This window comes from Acinonyx jubatus, chromosome X, assembly GCF_027475565.1.
Source record: "Acinonyx jubatus isolate Ajub_Pintada_27869175 chromosome X, VMU_Ajub_asm_v1.0, whole genome shotgun sequence".
Classification (NCBI taxonomy): domain Eukaryota; kingdom Metazoa; phylum Chordata; class Mammalia; order Carnivora; family Felidae; genus Acinonyx; species Acinonyx jubatus.
In genome coordinates, this window is record NC_069389.1 from 39,151,390 (window position 1) to 39,174,484 (window position 23,095).

Genomic DNA, 23,095 nt, shown 5'->3' on the forward strand with positions numbered 1-23,095 from the left:
ACGGCTCAGAGCCTGGAGCCTGTTTCAGATTCTGTGTCTCCCTCTCTCTGACCCTCCCCCGTTCATGCTCTGTCTCTGTCTCAAAAATAAATAAACGTTAAAAAAAATAAAAAAAAAAAAAACAAAGCGTATAGCTTAACAGGTTCTGACGTACGATAATATACCCATGACACCATCAATAATAGCATCTAACCGCATCAAAATAAGAAACATATCTATCACCCCCCCAACCATTTCTCCACGTCCTTTTGCAATCTCGCCTTCCTGCCAAACCCTCCCCTCACAAACACCTATCCCCACGTACCTATATTTTGTTACTATAGATTCATCTTCGCCTCCTAGAATTTTGCATAATCAGAATCAGAAATGACCACGTGCTCATTCTTTTCCCGTTTATTTTCAAGAGTTTCATTTCTGTTTCTTTTCTTTTCCGGGGTTCTTTTCCGTTTGTAATCACTTAGCATCATTATTCTGAAATTCATTCATGTTGCAGTGTTCCTCAATAATTCATGACTCGGTTTCTGAGTCACACTCCATTGTATGCACATATCACGGTTTATTTATCCCTTTACCTGTTGATAAGCCATCAGAGCTGTAGCCAATTCTTGACTATGACAAATAAAGCTGCTATACGCATTTTGGTACCAGTCTTTGTAGGGACACATGGCAGGTGGCTGTTGAACTTTTTCAGAAACTGCCACATTCTTCCAAAGTGGTTTTATATTTCCACAACAGCTCATGGGAGTTTCAGTTTCTCCGCTTCCTCGCCAAACACATGCTGTGGTGAGTCTTTTTAAGGTGATTCATTTGAATAGATGTATAGCGGTAGCTCATTGCCGTTCTGATTTGTGTTGCCCTAACGACGAATACTGTTGAGCATTTTTTTGCGTGCTCACTTGCTATCTGCATATCTTCCTGAAGTGCCTGTTCAAATCTTCTGCCTAACTTTTTTTTATTGAGTCTTTTTGAAAACCACCGAGCATCGGGGCGCCTGGGTGGCTCAGTCCGTTGAGCACCCGACTTTGGCCCGGGTCATGATTTTGCAACTCACAAGTTCGAGCCCCGCGTCGGGCTCTGTGCTGACAGCTCACAGCCTGGAACCTGCTTCACATTCTGTGTCTCCCACTCTCTCTGCCCCTCCCCATTCTCTCTCTCTCTCTCTGTCTCTCAAAAATAAATAAAAATATTAAAATAAATAAATAAATAAATACTATTGAGCAATGAGAGCTCTTTTTTTTTAATTTCTAGGTTATTTTTATTTTATTTTAATTTGAATTCCAGCATGGTTAACAGCTAGTGTTAAATTAATTTCAGGTGTACAATATAGTGATTCAACAATTCTACGTATTACTCAATGCTCATCAAGATAAATGTATTCCATCCCCTTCACTTATTTCACCCATTTCCCCACCCACTTCCCCTCTGTTTGTTCTGTACGGTTGGGTCTGTTTTATGGTTTGTCTCTTTTTTTCTTTGTTTATTTGTTTGGTTTCTTAACTTCCACATATGAGGGAAATCATATGGTATTTGTCTTTATGCCTTATTTTGCCAAGCTTTATGCTCTCTAGATCCATCCATGTTGTTGTAAATGGCAAGATTTCATTCTTTTTTGTGGCTGAACAATACTCCATTGTCTGTACCACATCTTTATCCATTCGTATATCGACCACGTCCATAATTTGACTATCGTAAATAATACTGCGATAAACATCAGCATGCATATATCTTTTTCAATTAGTGTTCTCATATTCTTTGGGTAAATACCCAGTAGTGTGATTTACTGGCTTAAGTTTTTGAAGAATCTCCATACTGTCTTCCACAGTGACTATTGCGACAAATGGTACTGGGAAAACTGGACAGCTACTGCAAAAGAGTGAAACTGGGCCACTTTTTTACACCATAGACAAAAAGAAACTCAAAATGGATTAAGTTCCTAAAGTGTGAGACCTGAAACTATAAAGAACTTCCCAAACTCAACACTTGAAAAACAAATAATCCAGTGAAGAAATGGGCAGAAGACATGACTAGACACTTTTCCAAAGAAGACATCCAGATGGCCAACAGACACATGAAAAGATGCTCAGCATCACTCATCATCAGGGAAATACAAATCAAAATCACATTGAGATACCACCTCACGCTGGTCAGAGTGGCTAAAATTAACAACTCAGGAAACTATAGACGCTGGCGAGGATGTGGAGAAATGGGAACCCTCTTGCACTGCTGGTGGGAATGCAAACTGGCGCAGCCACTCTGGAAAACAGTGTGGAGGTTCCGCAAAAAATTAAAAATAGAGCTACTTTATGACCCAACAATAGCACTACGAGGAATTTATCCAAAGGATACAGGAGTGCTGATGCATAGGAGCCCATGTACCCCAGAGTTTATAGCAGCACTTTCAACAATGGCCAAATTATGGAAAGAGCCCAAATGTCCATCAACTGATGAATGGATAAAGACATGGTTTATATATACAATGGAATACTACTTGGCAATGAGAAGGAAGGAAATCCTGCCATTCGCAACAACGTGGATGGGACTGGAGGGTATTATGCTAAATGAAATAGGTCAGTCAGAAAAAGACAGATATCATATGTTTTCACTCATATGGGGAACTTGAGAAACTTAACAGAAGACCGTGGGGGAAGGGAAGGGGGAAAAATAGTTTCAACAGAGGGAGAGGCAAACCATAAGAGACTCTTAAATACAGAGAACAAACTGAGGGTTGATGGGGTGGCAGGGGGAAGGGGAAAATGGGTGATGGGCATTGAGGAGGGTGCTTGTTGGGATGAGCACTGGGTGTTGTATGGAAGCGATGAGTCATGGGAATCTGCTCCCAAAGCCAAGAACACGCTGTATTGCACTGTATGTTAGCTAACCTGACAATAAATTATATTACAAAAAAAAAAAAAAAAAAAAAGAATGCTGTCTGAAAAGAAAAATCCTAGAAGAGAGTACAGGCAGTAATTTCTCTGACATCAGCCGTAACAACATCTTTCTTGATATGTCTCATGAGGCAAGGGAAACAAAAGCAAAAATAAACTATTGGGACCACATCAGAATAAAAAGCTTCAGCACCGTGAAGGAAAACATTCAACAACACTGAAAGACAACCTACCAAATGGGAGAACATATTTTCAAGTGACTTATCTGATAAAAGGTTAGTATCCAAAACATTCAAAGAGCATTGAGAGTTCTTTACACATTCTGGATAGAGATTCATGTGTGTGTGCGTGTGTGTATGCGTGTGTGTGTGTGTGTGTGTGTGTACATATATAGCATACATATGACATATATATGATTTGCTCACAGTATACATCTTGTCGTTTCATGCTCTTTAACAGTATCTTTATATGAGCAGAAATCTTAAGCTTGATTATGTTCCACGTATCAATTTTTTTCTTCCATGAATCATTCATTAGTGTCTCATCTAACATGTCGTTGCCAAATTCAAGGTCATGGAGGCAGTCTGCTAAATTTGTTTTCCAGAAATTTTATGGTTTTAAGCTTTACATTTAGGTCTATGATTTATGTTGAATTAATTCTTATATATGATATTTGTATGGAAGGGTTTTCTTGGCATATGAATATCCAATATAGATATCCAAGTATTCCAGCGCTATTTGTTGAAAAGATGATCTTTTCTCCACTGAATTGCTTTAGCGCTTAAAAAAATTGACCACAGATGGGTGGGTCTCTTTTAGCCTCTATTGTGTTCCTATTTGTATTGTCTTGACACAAATTCCATACTGTATTGATTACTCTAACTTTATAGTATGTCTTGAAGTAAAATAGTGTAAACCTCCCATGCTTTTAGTTCCCTTTTAAGCTTATTTTGGCTATTTTAGGTTCTTTGCATGTACTTACGAATTTTCGAAACAAATTGTCAATTTGTACAAAAAGCCTGCAGAAGTTTGCCACAGGATTGTATTAAATCCATAGTCCCATTAGGGGAGAATTGATATCTTAACAATATTTAGTCTTCCAATCCATAAACACAGTAGATGGTTCCCCTTCTTTGGGTCTTCTTCGAGTTTTCTTACCAATATTTTGTAGTTTTTCATGCGTAGGCCTTTCATGTCTGTTGTTAGATTTTTTCCTAAATATTTCATATGTTTCAGTCCGTTATAAGTGGTGTTGTTTTTTTATTTCAATTTTTTATTGTTTCTAGTACTTAGCATATCAACAATACTTTGATTTTTGCATGTTGACCTTTTATTCTACACCCTGGCTAAATTCACCTATTAGTTCTGATAAATTTATTATGTAGATTCCTTTAGGTCTTCTACATATATGATCATGTTTCAGATAAAGACAGTTTTACCTCTTGCTTTCCAATCTGGATGCTTTTATTTCTTTACCCTGCCGTATTGCTGTGGCTACAACTCCTATTACACAGTTGAATAGATGTGATATAAATGGGCATCCCTGTCCTGTTCCTACTCTTAAAAAGCATTCAATTTTTTACCATTTAGTATGATCTTAGCTGCAGGGTTTTTGTAGATGCCCTTTGTTAGGTTGTAGAATTTTCCTTCTATATCTAGTGTGCTGATTTTTTAAAAATATTTTAAAATTAAGAATGTGTATTGGATTTTGCCCAATGCCATAGGACTATTCAAGGGATCACATATTTTTTCTTTTTTGTTTGTTAATATGATGAATTGAGTTCATTGCTTTTTTTTTTTTTTAGTGTTTATTTATTTTTGAGAGAGACAGAGACAGAGTGCAAGCAGGGGAGGGGCAGAGAGAGAGGGAGATACAGAATCTGAAGGAGGGTCCAGGTTCTGAGCCATCAGCACAGAGCCTGACGCGGGGCTCAAACCCAAGAACCGTGAGATCATGACCCGAGCCAAAGTCGGAGCTTAACTGACTGAGCCACCCAGGCACCCCAAGTTCATTGCTTTTTTAAATGTTAGGCCAACTTTGCATTACTTTGACAAGCCCTGTTTTGTCATTGTATATAGTACATTTTGTTGGATTTGATTTGTTATATTTTGTTTTGAATTTGTGCATGAGGAATATTGTTTTGTGGTTTTCTCTTTTTTTGTAATGTCTGTCTGGTTTTGGTATCAGGGCAATTGCGGCCTCACAGAATGAGCTGAGACATATTTGACTGTTTTCAATTTGAGGGAAGTGTTTGGGTGGAATTAGAGTTATTTCTTCATTAAATATTGGGTAGAATTTGCCAGAGAAGCTATCTGGGCCCAAAGTGTCTTGTGTAAGGTTTTTAACTACAAATTCAACTTCTTTAAGAGATACAGGGACATCTACATTGTCTCTTTCTTCTTAAATGATATTTTCAAGCAATTTTTCAATGTTATCCAAGTTGTTGAACATCGTGGAATAAAACTGTTTATAAATTCCCTTAGTATCCTTTTAATATCTGTAGAATTTCTTGTGATGTCTCTTATTTCATTCTGGTAATTGTAATATTGGTAATTGTGTCTTCTCTCTTTTTTCCTGCTCAGTGCGGCTACGGTTTAATCAATTTCATTGATCTATTCAAAGAATTAGGTTTTGATTTCATTGATTTTTCTCTTATTTTTCTGTTTTCTGTTTCATTGATTTCCTCTCTAATATCTATTATTTACTTTCTCCAGTGCAATTTTGGTTTAATTGGCTCTTTTTTCTAGTTGTTTAAAGAGGAAGATAAGGTCACTGATGTCAGATCTTTCTTCTTTTTTCATGTTGGTGGTTAGTGCTATCTACTTTCCCCCAATTACTGCTGAATTGACATCTCACAGATTTTGATATGTTGTGCTTTTATTTTTAGTCAGTACAAAATAGTTTCTCGTTTCTCTTTTAATTTCTTCTTTGACCCATGGGTTATCCAGATGTGTGTTATTCAGTTTCCAAAATTTTAGGGATTTTCCAGAGATCTTTTCATTATTGATTCTACAGGAAATTCCACTGTGGTTAGAGGACATACTTTTTATGACTTAGATCCTTTAAAATTTATTGAGGCTTGTTTTATGGCCCAGAATATGGTCTATCTTGGTAAATATTCTGTGTGCATTTGAAAAGAATGTGTATTTGGCTATTGTTGGGTAGAGTGCTCTATAAATGTCAATTAGGTCAAGATGGCTGAAAATGTTGTTTAAATCTATATCCTTGCTGGTTTGCTAGCTACTTACTCGACCAGTTATTTGGAGTGGGGAGGTTTAAATCTCTAACTGTGATTGTGCATTTACCTTTTCCTTTCTGCAATTCTATTAACCCTACTTCATGCATTTTGAAGCTTGTTATTAGGGGCATAAATGTTTCAGATGGTGGAGTCTTCTTCATGAATTGATTTCTTAATCATGAAGAAAAGGCCTTCTTTATCCCTGATAGCATGCTTTGTTTGGAAATCTACTTTGTCTAGTATTAATATGGCCACTCCAGCTTTCTTTTGATTAGTGTCACCACAGTGTACCTTATTCTACCTTTTATTTTAACTTATTTGCATCTTTGTACAAAGAATAGAGTTGGATGTTGCTTTTTTATTCAGTCTGACAACCTCTGCCTTTCTATGGAGGAATTCCTATCTTTTACACGTCATCTAATTATTAATGTGGTTAGGTTTGAACCTACCATATTGTTATTTGTTTTCTAATGTCCTAATGTCTAATGTCTTTTCTTCCTTTCTCTTTACCTTCTTTCGGAGTAATTGACTTTGTTAATGCTTCCATTTTATGTCCATTGTCAACTTATTACTTATCTTAATAGTTGCTTTAGGATTGAGTTAACTTATTATAGTCTGCTTTCTTTTTTTGAGAGAGAGTGAGAGCATGAGTGGGGGAGGAGCAGAGGGAGACGGAGAGGGAGAGAGAATCTTAAACAGCCTCCATTCGCAGTGTGAAGTCCAATGCAAGGCTCAAAGTCACGACTGGGAGATCATGACGTGAGCCTAAATCAAGAGTTGGACATTTAACTGACTGAACCACCCAGGCACTCCTATAGTCTACTCTCAAATGATATTATCCACTTCATACATAATAATATATTTTCATTTCTCCCCTCTTGGCCTTTGTGCTATTGCCTTCATGCATTTTACTTATACGTATATTATAAGTTCTACCTTCCTCCATTATTTTTGTTTCAATAGTCATTTATCTTTTAAGGACATCTAAATGAGATCACGTATTTTCCACGTCACCATTTCCTGTGTTCTGTCTTCCGCCGTGTAGATCCATATTTCAACCTAGTATTATTTTCTTTTTGCCTTAAAGACTTCATGTAACATTTCTTGCAGTGCGAGTCTCCTGGTAATGAATGTTTTCAGCGTTTGTATCACTGTAAGTATCTTTATTTCAATTTTTTTCAAAGACATTTTTAATAGTTAGAGAATTGTAGGCTGATAGTTTTGGTTTTTCTTTCAGTGCTTTAAAAATATTGCTCCAGGTGGGTGATGGGCACGGAGGAGGGTACCTGTTGGGATGAGCACTGGGTGTTGTATGGAAACCAATATGACAATAAATTTCATATTAAAAAAAAACAGTTAAAAAAATAAAAATAAAAATATGGTTCCGTTGTCTTTGTTTGCATTTTTACAAGAAATCTGTTGATCTGTTGTCATCATCAGCTTTGTTCCTATGTATGTAATGTGTCATTTTTCTCTTGCAGCTTTTACAATTTTCTCTTTATTACTAGTTTTGAGAAAGTCTTTTATAATGTGCCTTGGTATCGTTTTCTTCACATCGATGGTATTGGAATTCACTGAGATTCTTGGATCAGAGTATAATTTTTATCAAATTTATAAAATTGGTAGCTATTATTTCTTCAAACATTCTTTACCTGCACTCCTCTCTCCTTATAGGACTCTAGCTGCACATATGTTGCGTTGCTTTAAGTCCCACATATCATTGATTCTGAGTTCATTTTTCCCCCTTCTTTGTCTGTTTCACTTTGGATTACTTTCTATTGCTATGTCAAGTTCATTTCACCAGTCTTTTTTCCTGTGAGATCTAATTTGCTATTATTCTTTTTTAATTTTTTGAAAATGTTTATTTATTTTTGACAGAGAGAGAGACAGACAGACAGAGCATGAGCAGGGGAGGGGCAGAAAGAGAGGGAGACCCAGAATCCGAAGCAGGCTCCAGGCTCTGAGCTGTCAGCACAGAGCCCGACGCGGGGCTCGAACTCACAGACTGCCAGATCATGACCTGAGCTGAAGTCGGATTCCCAACCGACTGAGCCAATCAGGCACCCCTAATTTGCTATTATTCTTATTCAGTGTATTTTTCATCTCAGTCATTGTAGTTGTCATATGTAGAAGCTTTTAGCCTCCATGCTTCCATTTAACTTTTTGAACGTATGAAATACTGTTATAACTTTTCACGTGTGCTGGTCTGCTAATTCTAATATCTGTGTCTGTTCTGGATTGGTTTTAATTGATTGATTTCTTTCTTCATCCTAGGTCTTATTTTCCTGCTTTGTCACACTTTCACAGCTTTATTGAGATATAATTAACATACTATTATTCAATTGGCCCATTTAAAGGGTACACGTCAATAATGTTGTTTAGACTGGTAACTTTTTTTTTTTTTTTTATTAGATGCCAGACATGGTAAATCTTTACTTTCTGGGTTTGGGATATTTTTTTTATTCCTATAAATACGACTGCTATGTTTTCTAAGATTCAATAAAATAGATCGACAATAGTCCGATTTCTTAGGTCTTACTTGTAAAGATGTTTTAGGCAAGAGCCAAGTTATATTCAGCTTCTTAAGGCTAATTATCCCCCACTAGGGACACAAGACACTTCTGTGTACTTTACCCAATGCCTTGTAAATCATGAGGTTTTCCGGTCTGGTTGGTGGTAACAGGCAAAATTCCTAGCCCTGCGTGAACACCAGCCATTGTTCCCTGTAATCCTTTTAGATGATTGTTTTGCCAGCCGTGGGCGGTTTCTTTACTTGCTTCCCCTGATCGATACTTAGCTGAATACTAGAAAGGGTCCTTGTGGGCAAATCGACAGAGATGTCTCTCTGTGTGCAACGCTTTTTTTTTTTTACTGATAACGGATTCTGTTAACGATGGCTACTTTGGTCTCCTTAAACTCTCAGCTCCGTCTTCCGAACCCAGGTAGTCTATTAGGCCCTACTTCGGTTCCCTGTCCCTGTGGCCTGACATCTGTTAAGGGACCAAGCTGAAGCCATTATAGGGCTCACCTCATTTGTTTTTCTTCTCTCAGGGCTCACTTTGCCAATCCACATTGCCTAATATCCATTGTCTTCAGAATTATTGCTTCTTATATCTTGTCCACCGCTTTGTTATTTGGAGTGAGAAATTAATCTGGCCCTGTTACTTCGTATTAGCTGGAAGCAGAAATGTGAGACAAGTATTTTTTAATCAAGTTGTTTCTGTAATTCCAAAGAATTTTTCATTTACCTCGTAAGAGAAACACATTGAGTTCGTGTCTATCCTAGAACCTCTAAACCTTGATCCGGTATAGCGTTGGGTTGAAAAATGAATCCAAAAACCTAAAAACATCACTCAATTATTTATTAAGGGGGCCAATCTACAATACTATTTCTGAGTTACAAATGATCCCTTCTTCTCTGAACCGAAACTGCCTTTCTCTCGTAACATTTTTTTTTAAATTTTTTTAAATGTTTTTATCTTTGAGACAGAGACAGACAGATCGCAAGCAGGGGAGGAGCAGAGAGAGAGGGAGACACAGAATCGGAAGCAGGCTCCCGGTTCTGAGCTGTCAGCACAGAGCCCGATGCGGGGCTCAAACTCACAGACTGTGAGATCATGACCTGAGCTGAAGTCGGACGCCCAACCGACTGAGCCACCCAGGCGCCCACGTTTTTGTTTTTTTTTTTTTTTAATCCAAACACAGCTAAGATCTTTGGACTAGCTTCAATGGGGTTTGATTTATCATTATAATGGAAGCATATAAAACCTGGTGGAATGAGGCAAGGGTTTGGTATCCAGTGTCTTCTTCAAGTTACCTTCTAGATCTCTCGCTTGGGGAGTGGTACCCATTACTCAGACCCCTCTCTCCAGTCCGGACCTATCCTAAACTCTGACCATGCTTTCTAGTACATTTCTATGTAGCTTTATATTTACTTGGAATCTATCGGGAGCATAAATGTTCTTTAGCTTTAGCTTCCAGTCTTGTTTCAGCAATCCTGAGTCTACCTCCTGACTTTTATTTACATCCACTCACCTTAGGCACTAATGAAATAGGGCTAATTATAATGCTTAGTCTTATAGCCTCTTACAGAGGCATGGACTTGGTCAAGAAATCCCGCAAAGAGGGTTAAGGCATTCAGAGACTACTAGTGACATTGGAAAACCATTATCACTTCTAGGCCTGAAGGGGCAGTGGCAATAAAAATCTATGTCACTGGACCCATACCACTAGGCAGAAGGGGAAGATTCCCAGCAGGAGCTATAGTCTCACAGGGACACAACCATGCCAGAGATGTGCCACCGACGAATGGAGAAATCAAGAAAAGAAATACTCCGGGTCGCCTGGGTGGCGTAAGCGGTTAAGCGTCTGACTTCAGCGCAGGTCACGATCTCACACTCTGAGTTCGAGCCCCGCATCGGGCTCTGTGCTGACAGCTCGGAGCCTGGGGCCCGCTTTGGATCCTGTGTCTCCCTCTCTCTCTGCCCCTCCCCTGCTCACATTCTGCCTGCCTGTCTCTCTCAAAAATATATAAACATTAAAAAAAATTAAAAAAAAGAAATACCCCCCCCCCCCATTTCCTGGCACTTTTCAATCCCCCCATGAGTGCTACCGTAGAAATAGCCTAAGCAGAAGTCATCTGGCAAGGAGGCTTGGGTAATACATTCCACATGACCCCCTGGGCCATATAGCAGAGCAGAAAGGGGCACAGAATATACATGATGGGAGTGTAAATAAAGAAAACCCAGCCAAAAACCTTTGTCCCTTTCTAGCTCCTAGCTGCTATGTTAGGTAATGATTTAACTCCTACAGTTTACAACCCCAGTAAGACTCGCAATCGAGCGAAACTGTCACTTCACTGGTTTTCTTGATGACCCGCAGCAACTTTACAAAACTTTGAACACCAACTAAATCACGTGGAATGATGTTTTTCAACGTTGTGGTGGCTTCTAGTATAAAACGTTTTTCAGTGCAGTCCATGAGATGCATATCGCTATTTCAAAAGGGCCAATGAAGCGATGGGGTGGGAGCCTACACTCACTGACCACTCCACTTGTAACTTTTAATGCTCAGAACCAAACAGGATCCCCGAGAGCTCCTGTTGGCGGGGCTGTGTTTTTAAAAGCGCTTCCTCGGAATACCACAGTTATTTGAAGGATGTGTCATATGTCTGAGAGCCTGGGCGTGAGTCCCAAACTTTTGAGCTTTAAGTCTCCTCTGTGACTCTGGAGTGAGTAGTCGTGTGGACTGCTATGGATTCCTCAACCAAGGCTGACAGGACCTCAAGCCACTTGGTTCTCAGCCTCAGTTGCCAGAACTTCTGAGCAAGTTAGTTCTTGTACTGTTGTTGCCGTTCGGGCGCCCTCAACACAGATGGACCGGACCACCACGATGTGCCAGGCATTGAGCCTGAGGGAGGGTCAAAGAAAGACAAGATGTGGAAGCAACAGGAAAGAAATGGACACATAAGCAGACTCTTCCAAAATCACGTAGTGTGTGTGGTTACGGAGGTAGACATGGGGGGTATTTAGTTCACCTGAGTCATAGAAAAGCTTTCCGGTGACAAATAGATTTTTTAAAGCTTTCTGGATTTCATATCCAGCGGGGAAAGGAAAATGGAAAAAGTGGTCCAGGCAGGGAGTACATCACGACGAAAGGTACAGAGGCATGAATCAGGATGGTGAGTGCTGGGAATTATACCAAACATAAATAGGGGAAAAGGGAGTGGTAAGGAATTCGGCTGAGGGAAGTCAGCGGGAAAGCTGACGTCAGGTGGCATAAACTTGCTCAAAAGTCTGGACAGTATCTCAAGTTGTCAATATAGCTTTGAGCAAATACAGGAGAAGGGATTAGGTCTGGGAGGGGATGACACTGGAGGGCAGTGGTGCAGGGAGCGTGAGTGGAAGGCCACCTACGTGACGTTTTGGTCTTTCAGCCTCTCAAGAAGAACAGGGATAAGATCTCAGGAACAACTGGCCCATGTGAATCGTATTATTTGCAGATCATACATGAGGGACCCCTGGACACAAATCCGATTGGCAGTGCAGAAATCCAAAGCCATGGGTGAAACAAAAGTCAATTCTATTTGGCCTTGCAATCCTGAAATGAGAAAAAATAATCCAGTTGACCTATATCCCTATAACTCAAGGAAATCAAGGCCATTTTCTCCCCAAATGCTTGCCAGTAACCTTTTCCTCAGAGCGTCATCTGCACAGCACTCAGTTGTCTAAGGGAAGCCACAATTGTCTTCAGTTTGGGGAGATTTGAGGATATAATCGTCACCAGCAGTTTATTCATAACTATTTAGGTAGTCTACGGGATTCATACTGGTAATGGTTGCCTTTTTATAGCTGCTTCTCCATTCTCCTTCCAGATGGAAGGGCTCATTACCAAGCTGGGAACTGGGGAGATGACCTCATAGAATGAGTTGGAAAGTGTTCCTTCCTCTTCTACTTTTGGTAGACTTTGTGTATGGTTTGTATTCTTTAAGTGTTTGGTAGAATTCAGCAGTGAAGCCATCTGGGTTTGGGCTTTTCTTTGTGGGAAGTTTCAAGTTACTAATTTCATCTTTTCCTTATAGGTCTATTCAGATTTTATATTTCTTCTTGAATCAGTATCAGTAGTTTGTATCTTTCTAGGAGTTTGTTCACTTCATCTTTCTTACTTAATTTGTTGGCAAACAGTTGCTCACCGTATTCACTTTTGATTCTTTTTATTTATATAAAGTTGGTAATAGTGTTCCCTCTTTATTTCCTGATTTTAGAAATTTGAGTCTTCTTTTCTTCTTGATCATTCTAGCTAGAGATTCACTTTGTTGATATTTTTATTTAAAATATTTATTTAAATATTTTATTTTATTTAAATATTTATTTAAATATTTATTTAAAAATATTTAAATATTTTGGTATTTGTTTTTTCTAATTGTCTCTGCCTTTTTTTTTTTTGCAGGAACCACCAAAGTTTTAGTGTTTAATATTTAACAGCACAACTGACCAAGTTCCAAGATGTGAAATTACCATGTTCAAGAAATTTGAGGGGGAAATCACTCTATAAGCTAACATATAGTATGTGATAAGAAGAATGTACATGTTATAATAAAACACCTGTCCACACATCGTTGTTTCAAAACTCCATTCGGTCTTCTCTTAGCTTATAAAAATGGTGTTTCAGGTTTCCGTGTAAATTAGCAAACGTCACCCCTTTGGTATGACGGGTATCTTGCTTTTGCCTTCCAGTTCTTCCACCCCAGCCTTGTCATGAGGTCTGCAACATGTTTCTCCAGGTTGTCAATGCGACTACTCGTGTCATCAATTCTTCCAACGATCTGATCAGACATCGTCTGAAATTACCTTTCATGTGTTGCAGGAGTGTCTGCACCACTGAGGTGAGATCCCTCCCAGTCTATATACCTTTTATTTCCTTTTCTTGTCTTGTTGCATTAGCTAGAACTTCCAGTATAATGCTGAAAAGGAGTGTTTAGAGGAGACATCTTTGCTTTGTTTCTATTTATTTTTTAATATATCTTATGTACTTTATGTTCCTGTATTCTTCTGTTACTGCCCTTTTTGGTGTTAAATCGGTATTTTCTAGGGTATCATTTCAAATCCCTTGTTTTATTCACTATATATTTTTGAGTTATTTTTGTAATGCTTGCCCTGGAGATTACAGGGCAAATCTTTAAAAATTTCATTTGGAATAATGTCAACTTAATTTCAATAATACACAAAACAATTGCTCCCATATACCTCCATTTCTTCCCCCTTCTTTGTGCTATTCTTGTCATACAAATTATATCTTTATATGTTATAATCCCATCAACACATGTTCATAATTACCGCTTTATGCAATTGTCTTTTAAGTCGGATTTAAGAAAAAATAGTTATAAACACAAACATATTTATAGTCTTTTATATTTACCTATGCAGTCACCCATTCCAGTGCTCTTTATTTCATCTTGTCAACTAAAGCTGCTGTCTAGTGTCCTTTTATTTCAGCCTGAAGAGCTCCTTTTAGTATTTCTTGCAGGGCAAGTCTGGTGGAAGCATTTCTCTTAGTTTTTATTTATTACAAATGTCTTCATTTCTCCTTCCTTGTTAAAGAATAGTTTTGCTGGAATTAGAATTCTTAGTTGACAGGCTTTTTCTTTGAGTACTTTGAATATGTTATCCTAGTGCCTTCTGGATGCTAGGGTTTCTGATGAGAAAATAGCTATTAATCTTATGGGAGATCTCTCCTATATTACAAATTATATCCTTTTTTGCTTCTTTCAATATATTATATTTTTCTTTGTCTTTTAACTGTTTGATTACAATGTGTCTTTGAGTTTCTCTGACTTAAAGTTGGTTTAGATTTATAGATCTTAGATTAACGTAGTTTCGTTTTGTCATCAAATTGGTAAGTTTTTGACCATTGTTTCTTCAAATATTCTTTATGCTTCTCTCTCTCTCTCTTTTTGGGACTCCCATTATGCGTACTTTGGCATATTCAGTGATGTTTCACTCAGGTCTCTGAGACTGTTCATTTTTCCTCATTCGTTTTGCCTTCTGTTCTTCTGACTGGATAATCTCAACTGACCCTATCTTCAAGTTCTCTCATTTTTTTTTCTTCTGCTTACACAAATCCACTGTTGAGCCACTCTAGTAAATTTTTCCACTTTCAGGTGTTATAGTTTCAAACTCCAGAATTTGTTTGGTTCGTTTGTTGTAATCTCTGTCCCTTTTATTCATATTTCCTATTTGGCAAGATGTTCTTATACTTTCTTTTTGCTCTTTAGATATGGCTTCCTTTAGCTCCTGAACACATATAAAATAGTTGTATAATTAATTAATTAGTTATATATTAAATACTGTATTATATAATTAACAATTATAATTAATTAATTATTTTAATTATATAATCATTAAATGATTAATATATTAATATATATAATAGCTGGTTTATGTGTAGTAGGTCCAATATACGGCTTTCCTCAATGAAAGTTTCTATTGGCTGCTTTTTTCCGCTGGGCATGAGCTATGCTTTCCTATTTCTTGGTGTGTCATTTATTGGTCAAAAGTTGGATATTTTAAATAACTGTAATGTGGACACTCTGGAAATCAGATCCTTCCCTCCCTAGAGTTTATTATTATTTTTGTTGTTTGTTTGTTTAATGACTCTCCTGAATCAGTTATATAGATCTGTATTCTTTGTTGTGTACTTACTGTGACTGAAATCTTTGTTTCGTTAGCTTAGTAGCCAGCTAACGCTTGGACAAGGATTTCCTTAAATATCTGAACCATTCTTTGCCAAAGTGCTGCGTGTGGGTGTTGGGGCACATCTTCAATGCTCTAGCAATTTAAAACTCTGCCTGAGCCTTTACTTACCGCTTTTACATAGCTTCAAGATCAGAGAGGGGTGAGAAATTAAGGCCTTCTCAAGTTTTTCCTGAACCCTGCATATGCATGGGCTTTCTAGATACCTGGAAATATGTTGAAGATTTTCAAGGCTCCCTGTAGGCGTCTCATGTCCCAGATTTTCCCTTTAAGTGATTGGCTATCCCTTTGCCTCAAGAAACTATGTGGTTAAACAATTGCCACTGATTGTCTTTGACAAACATTTTGAATATGATTTTCCTTGCTGAGTGATCTGAGTCGGGTCAAAAAAAAAAAAAAAACAAAAAACAAACCAAACTCAGTGAATGGAAGTTTTTCAGGAAGCTGCCAGCCAGATCAAATAGTGATAAGTCACTGGGAGCGAATCTTTTAGGGGAGCTCCAAATCTTTTCGGCCCCCTTCTAGTTGCTGCTAGGCTGCTGTTTTTCACAGCTACTGTGATTTTGAAGCTGCTGATTTTCAAAGACTATTGAAAAGCTGGGAACATGAGGATCAGTGGAAGTCAAGTTAAAACGCCATCAAGCTCACTGTTCTTTCAGAGATTCAGCCATTTTTCTAAAATAAATCGTCTTTGAATTGTTGCAGGCTTTGAGTTAATTTCCAGAGTTCTGAAATCATTGATTTTGACATTTTTTCCCCCAGTATTGCCATTTTTTTTTTTTATGGAAGGCTAGATTTCTGAAGGTCTTAATTCCATCACTTCAGAAGTGCTTCTTTAGGTGCAGATTTGAAGGGAAAGGCAACGAGGTCCATTTTGGGCTACCTGAACCAAATTTGTCCTGGAGGAGATATTTAGTAAGCAGTTAAATACATGCAGTATTTAACAGATGCGATTGTTAGTATTCATTTTTGGACTTCTGTTGAAGAAGGTTGACTTATCATATTTCTCAGTCCATTGCATGTTAACACCATTAGTTCATGCAAAGCCCGTCTCTAGTATGTATGTATGCGTGTATGTATATATGTATGTATGTATACTTATATATATATATCATTTCCATTCTTCCTCTGCCTCCATAAGCAATTATTCTGAATGTGTTTGGTAGGTATCATTTAGTTCATTAAGTGTTCTCCTAAAATGTGTAGTACTGGTTCGTGTTCACGTTTTGCATGTGCAATCAAGAAAATATTGTGACACACACGCGCGTGCGCACACACCCACACACCTGAGGGGTTCTCGAATTTGGCTGCCCTTTGCAATCACCTGTGTTACTTTAATCTGACACCCAACTTGTAGCCCATATAAAAAAATCAGAATCTGTTGGGGGTAAGACCCAGGCATCACAAGTTTTAAATTACCCCAGATGATCCCAATATGCGGCCAAGTTTGAAAATCAGTGATATATAGCATTCTGTTTTTTAGTTTTTAAACCCAGCAGTATGTTTTTAAGATCTGTCCATATCTCTTCATGTGTATCTAGTCCAAAGATCAGCAAGCCTTTTCTGTAAAGAGTCAGATATTAAATATTTTCAACTTTGCACGCCATATATCGTCCCCTGTAGCCCAACTTTACTGCTGTCGTGTGAAAACAGCCCTAGACAATGCACAAAAAATGGACTGGATCATGTTGCAATAAAATTTTATTTACAAAAATCCCAAACAATAGGAGGTGGGCCATATTTCACACATCAACCACAGTTTGCTCTGATCTAGCTTCCAACCATTGGGTATCTTCATGGAATATATCTCTTACATTTTTCCTATTCTTCCTTCTAGTTGGACGCAAGTTTGTGTCTAACTCTTCAACACCACAAGTAATATTGAAATGAATATGTATCTGTCTATTTGTCCATATCCTTTGGGCCCATACAGCAATTTGTTGGGGGCAATTACTGGACCATATGGCATGCATACAGTTACGTTGATCGTATAATTCCAGGTGTTTCCAGAATGTACCAGTCTACAACAGTCCCCCCATTAGAACATAAAGATTTCTAGATGTTTACATCCACACAACACTTGGCATCATTTAACTGTCTAAATTTTGCAAGTTTAATAGTTTACTTCACATTTCTGATTTCTCGTTCACGTAATTATTTGTTAACATCTGTCTCCTAAAACTCTATGCTCCGGGAGGGCAGTGGCCTTGTCTAGTTTTGCTCACGATTCTATTCTAGCACCTAGCACAAGCCTGGCCCATAGAGGGCGTTCCATAAATATTTGTGAAACAAATAAATGGATATGTGAGCACCTCTGTGTTAGCTGCACAAAAACGCCTGTTTCTTTCTTGATAGGTTTGAGCTAGTGACCCGAAATGAATCAAGGAAACTTGGTTAGCGTAGCTGGATTGTTGACCTCCAGCGACTTAAGCCCTCGGAGAGAGGGCAAAGACACTCATTCCATTTATTCACAAACTATTTGGAGCTCTTATTGTGCTATGTGCCAGACATTATGCACAATGGGGAGCAAGACAGATACAGCCCAGCCCTTAGGGAGCCCACAGTGTGATGGAGACGTCAGCAGGTTGAGCAAACAATCATTGTACAGTGAGAGGAATGTTCCTGGGGAAGTATCAGATACTCTGGAGGCTGTTAGCAGGTGTCTCCTAACGTAAGCTAGTGGAAGTGAAGGAAGATGAGTGTGGTAATCACACAACATGACTCCTGATAAATGCCTAGAGTTTCCCTGGCAAGGGGATGTTGAGAGAATTCAGGGATTCATAGGAAAGAACGGTAATATTCTAGCAGCATCATGCAAACAAGCCTGGATATGTCTTCAAGCTGTTCTGCAAAGAGTGAAGTGATTTAAAGGAGCTTAAGATAATTATGCTTAAATCTCCCCTTCCCCAATTATTCTATTTTTGACTGCTAGAAAGGAAATGCTGGACTCATTCCCTTTCACCTCATTACTTGTAAAATAAGTATATATCCAGGCTCTTAGAACTGAAAAGGAACCTTACTTCTTTGGCCAGTGGCTGATACGGTCAGTAATGAATACAGAATCTTCAGCAAACCAGAACTGATCTCAGGCAATTTTGAAGGTTTGACTGCTTTCAAAGGGATTCTGAATTCCTGGGAAAAGTGGAGTTGAAATGTAATGGCTTCAATTTGCTTAATGAGCCCTCTCCCCCGCCTCCCCCACCGCCACATGCACCCCCTGAAGAATTTCACTGACTATTATCAGAGATTTAAAAGCTCCATAAAAATACACACTTTCCAAACAATTACTTCAGCTCTCCTTGTTTATTCTTCCTTCCCTTTCAACATCAGTTATTTTCGCCTCTCCCTCCCTATTTTCCCCCTTTCCTTCCGTTTATAATCTTAACAAGCAAGGACTGATAGAGCTTTTTTCTCGCTTCTCTTTGACGACCGCCCTAGAACAGGTTTTAAGCCCTACTAGAACACGGTGGTGGGTGTGGTGGGAGGGTTATTCTCTGTCACCATTCCTCCCAGCCCCTATTCCATTCTCTACCCTTCTCTGCCATGCTCCTTGATCTGAGAAGAGGCTCCCCATGGACTACATCACTAGACTCCCTTACCCCAGGCTCTGGTTGGGCGTGGTCCATGGGAGGCAGAGACGCGAGACAGAGGCCAGAAGGAGAACACGTAGAGGTATGCCTCCTGCTCCCTCCTTCTCTGACAGCAGCTGAGATCCTTCTATGACCACACCTCCCCCTGGAAGGTCCCTCCCTTCTCCATGTAGCAGCCCCCCACAGGATTCTGTTTTTTCTTTCCCGTATTCCCCTCAGGCCTACAGATGGCAAGGGTTTCCTGCTGTCCTAATCTCTGGGTGCCTCAATATCCCTCATTTGTTCTCCAAGCCCAGTGGGTGGTCCCTTCATGAAAGCTCTTCATTTGAATCTTATGAAGCAGGTTCTGTTTCCTGGTGAGATCCTGACCCATATGATGGTTCCCCTAGGTCCATCTGACAATACTTTTGCAAACAGTACTAGGGGTAGGAAAGTACTGTGGAACTTTAAAGGAAGAAGAACAAAAACTTCTGATCTCACAGCCACATCGCAGAAATGGGACGGACAAATACACACACAGGGACGTGAGTCCCCGGACCCAGGAAACGAGAGCGATATCAACTCTCTATGTACGGTGACAGGTGCAGGATGCACATAAGTAGGAAAGTGGGGACGCCCTGAGTCTCGGTTCCTACCACAGTGTGCCCCACAAATGCCTGCTTGTACCGTGAGCTCTCTCATCTGCAAGCCGATCATAACACGATGTCACCCCAGAGGGCCTGCATTTTTGCTTGCCAGTCTCTGGGGAAAGGTCTTGCTGCTTCGTGTGTCGCTCCGGGAAGGTAATGCTTCCTAATGGGAAAATCATTCCGTTCTAAGGTATTTTATGTTTTCCTGTTTGTCTAAAGCCTGTCATTTCCTTTTATAATGGCCCAGCGGAAAGAGAAGCACATTCCATTTAGGAGAAGGGAAAAGAGCCGTGTTAACCCTATAAATATTTTGACGTTGTTGTTTTCTTAAGCAAGATGGTGGATCTCATTGCACGATGGGCAGCTGTCCCCCTGTCTCTAGCTTGCCTGGGCAGGTGCCCATGAGCGGGGAGCAAGGAACGTCTTTGTAGCCTGAGACTACTACTCAACTAACTTGTGTGCCGGGGGATGAATATCTTCAGCCACGTGAAGCCGGATGCATTTTCAGTCTTGTTTTAGCCACGATGCTGATCTCTTCCCATTGGGGGTTTTTCGGGTGAAGGAAAACTCTTTTCTGTGACTTGGTTCTGGCCAGAAAAGCCCGTTTTAACGGTGCCCAGGGATATGCTATCAGCAATAACTCAAGAGAGCTCACAGGGGAAAAAAGCCTCTTTTAAAGGCATCAGGGTTTCACCTCTTTCACATTCTCTAAATAATATAAACACGAAGGACACTTGGGAGGCCTGAAAGGCAGGGCCTCTCATCACTGTACCGAAAACAAATTTAATTTCGCTGTACTTAGGAATTGTTTAACAAAAAATATACAAAGTACTGACTATGTATCAGACACGAAGCAAGGTCGGACCTACCTCCCAGAGTGAAAAAGGAACACTCTTGGTCCTCAAGAAGCTTATGGGCTGGGAGCTTATCTGTTCACTAGCATTTAAAGGCAACCCCCTCCCCCCAATAATAATAAAGGCAACCCCAGATTTGAAACCGATTGAACATAAAGAAAAATAAAAGCAACCCCAGATAACAACCTTTGTTGAACTTACTTCTTAAGTTGGCCCGCTTGTTTTATCATAGGCCATAATGGGTGGTCTTATACACGGCGGCTTTATCTTCTTTATCTGTCATGACAACCACTCTGTGAGCTCAGGAAGGTTAGTGTAATATCCTCCGCTGCGTAGGCGAGAAACCTACGAGATACTCTGGAAACCAAAGGTTTATTCTGCCGTCACACAGCTGGGAGAAGTCACGCCCCAGACTCCCCTTGGAGAAAGGCCTTTGCTTCTTCCCCTCACTAGTGCCTTGCACCCGGCCTTTGTTACTATTTTTGGCATGTTAATCTTATCGATCACCCATAACCCTTTAAGCTCCTGAAAGCTCGGTGTCATACATTTCTTTGAACTGCCCAGAGCATTTAACATCATGCTGAACAGGATTGGAGGGGAACTTCGAGATGCGCTTGAAAGAACTGACAAAGGAATTCCAACTCACCTCTCTAGGACCCACCTATTTCACAGGGTGTTGGCATTGACTTCTTCCTTTGCGAATGACCTCCTTCTGGACGGGTTTCATTTACTGTGGGCTAGGATAGTTGGGAGGGGATGAGACTATTACCTGGGAGACTTAATGGCTGAAGATCTTACTCATACACTTCTTTGGAAGGAAATGCATGAGTAATTCTCGCGTGGCTTAACCAGGCCCTGGATTTCACTTGGGAGATTATGATTTTAATTTAACATATCCTGCCATACAGTGTGTGAAATATGCAGCCAGCAGTGATCTCTGTGGGATGAAAGCGCAGTTGTGTTTATTTTAAGAGACTTGCGGTCCCTTGCCAAAGCCAACATTCCAGGGCAATGAATAGCCTCAGTGAATCATTCAAAGTAGGTGAGAGGTCAGAAGCCCGAAGGGGAAAAGGCTGAAAGCTGAAAGGTTTTCCCCAAATAGAAGGCATTTGAAAAAGGCATGTATAAAGCAGAAACGGTTGTGGAAACAGGTCTTTCTTTTTCGAGATGAATCTTCTGCAGGTGGAGCCCAAAGACCTCTCCTTGGTTTCAGCTAATCACTCCCGGTGTCGTTCACCGTTCCTGGAAATCAGAGCAGAGGAATGCTCTAGTTCCCGTCTCTGGACAATGGCCTCATTGGGGAACAGAAAAGTAGCCACATCCTTGGGGGCAACATAGACATATTCTCTGTTAGAAACAGGCTGGCCTACAGCCCATGAGACATGACTCTGGTAAGGTTCCAGCAAACCCTCATAGCCATCTCTAGCTTCCTTCTGTGTCAAGCATCATGGAATGCCAGCAAGGGTCCGGGCAGGACATTAAAGGTTGAGGGTATGACAATTACTACGGAGTCCCTGCTGTGTAGCAAGTGCTTATTTAATCTTCGCTCATCCAATAATGTGGAGATTTTAAATTCCGATTTAATAGACGAAGAAACTGAAGGTCATGGCCGTGAAGTCACGTAGGTAGTTAACGTCCAAGACAAGATTCAAAGCTGAGAAGGATGGCAACAACCCATTCTATTACCATCAGCTAAATAGTGTCCTCAGAGAAAAGACAGGCTCTGAAGCTTGGGCACCAGCTACATGCTAAGGATAGCGACAATCCATCCCACTTATCCCTGGCCATATCCTTTGAGATAAAAATGATGGCATCTCCAGAGGTCCCAGCTTTCAACGCAAGACTTCTCGAATGGAAACCCAACCGGCCATGTCAGATTTTCCCCAAATGGTTTCATTTAGTAATCAGCCATCACCTTTTGGACCAGGAAGGGCCTGGCTGAGAGAGAATGGCGGGCTGAGTGGTAGAGTGGGAGCTCCTCACTGAGGCTAGGAGTGATGGGAAGTTCTGGGGCAGGAACTGTTCAGGGAAAGCAATGCCAAGGAGGAGGGCAATGCCCGGGCAGAAAGAAGGTTCCCTCTGAGTGCTGGGGTATAGAGATCAAGGAGGGAGTTCTGGATAGGGGGATGGAAGTTAAATTCACCAGAACTCATTTTGAGGAAGGCAGCAGAGAGGGTGAGCAGTTGGAGAAGCATCTTTTTAAAGACCTCCATCCGTGTTTTCGGTTGACTTTTGGTGACGATAGGGTGTATGTGTGTGTGTGGGGGGGGGGGGTAAAATTTTCTTTTCAATAATATTTTGTCAGAGTCTTTACTTTCCCTTCCATTACAGTGGGTGTGCTGGGGAACTTGTACCGGAAGAGGCTTTTGAGAGCGGCACTTTGCGGGAATGTTTTTGGCAAGCCCTGAGTGTGGGCATGGCCCGCAGCTAACGATTCTCCAGGGAATCTGGGTGTTCCCCCTGCCTGGGGGGGATTCGATGACCTAACAGGGAGCTCTATATGAAGGAGTGATGCATATGGACATGCAGAAAGGGATCTGCGAAATATTCGGGAGTGGTTTTCCTCTGGTCCGTCATCCCTTTGGTGGTGCCTCCTGTCTCCCTTGGTTTCTCATTTCCCTGAACCATCCCTCAGTTGCCCCTCTCT

The 23,095-nt window shown here is 40.1% G+C and overlaps 1 long non-coding RNA gene across 1 annotated transcript; it reads right to left on the reverse strand.

Moving 5' to 3' along the window:
• Positions 1-17,079: 17,079 nt before the first annotated feature.
• LOC128311506 (uncharacterized) lies at positions 17,080-21,917 on the reverse strand. The gene is made up of 3 exons (XR_008289953.1): positions 21,110-21,917; positions 20,650-20,805; positions 17,080-18,507 (listed from the first exon to the last, which is right to left on the reverse strand). It is a non-coding gene; the product is annotated as an uncharacterized LOC128311506 (long non-coding RNA).
• Between the last annotated feature and the right edge of the window lie 1,178 nt (positions 21,918-23,095).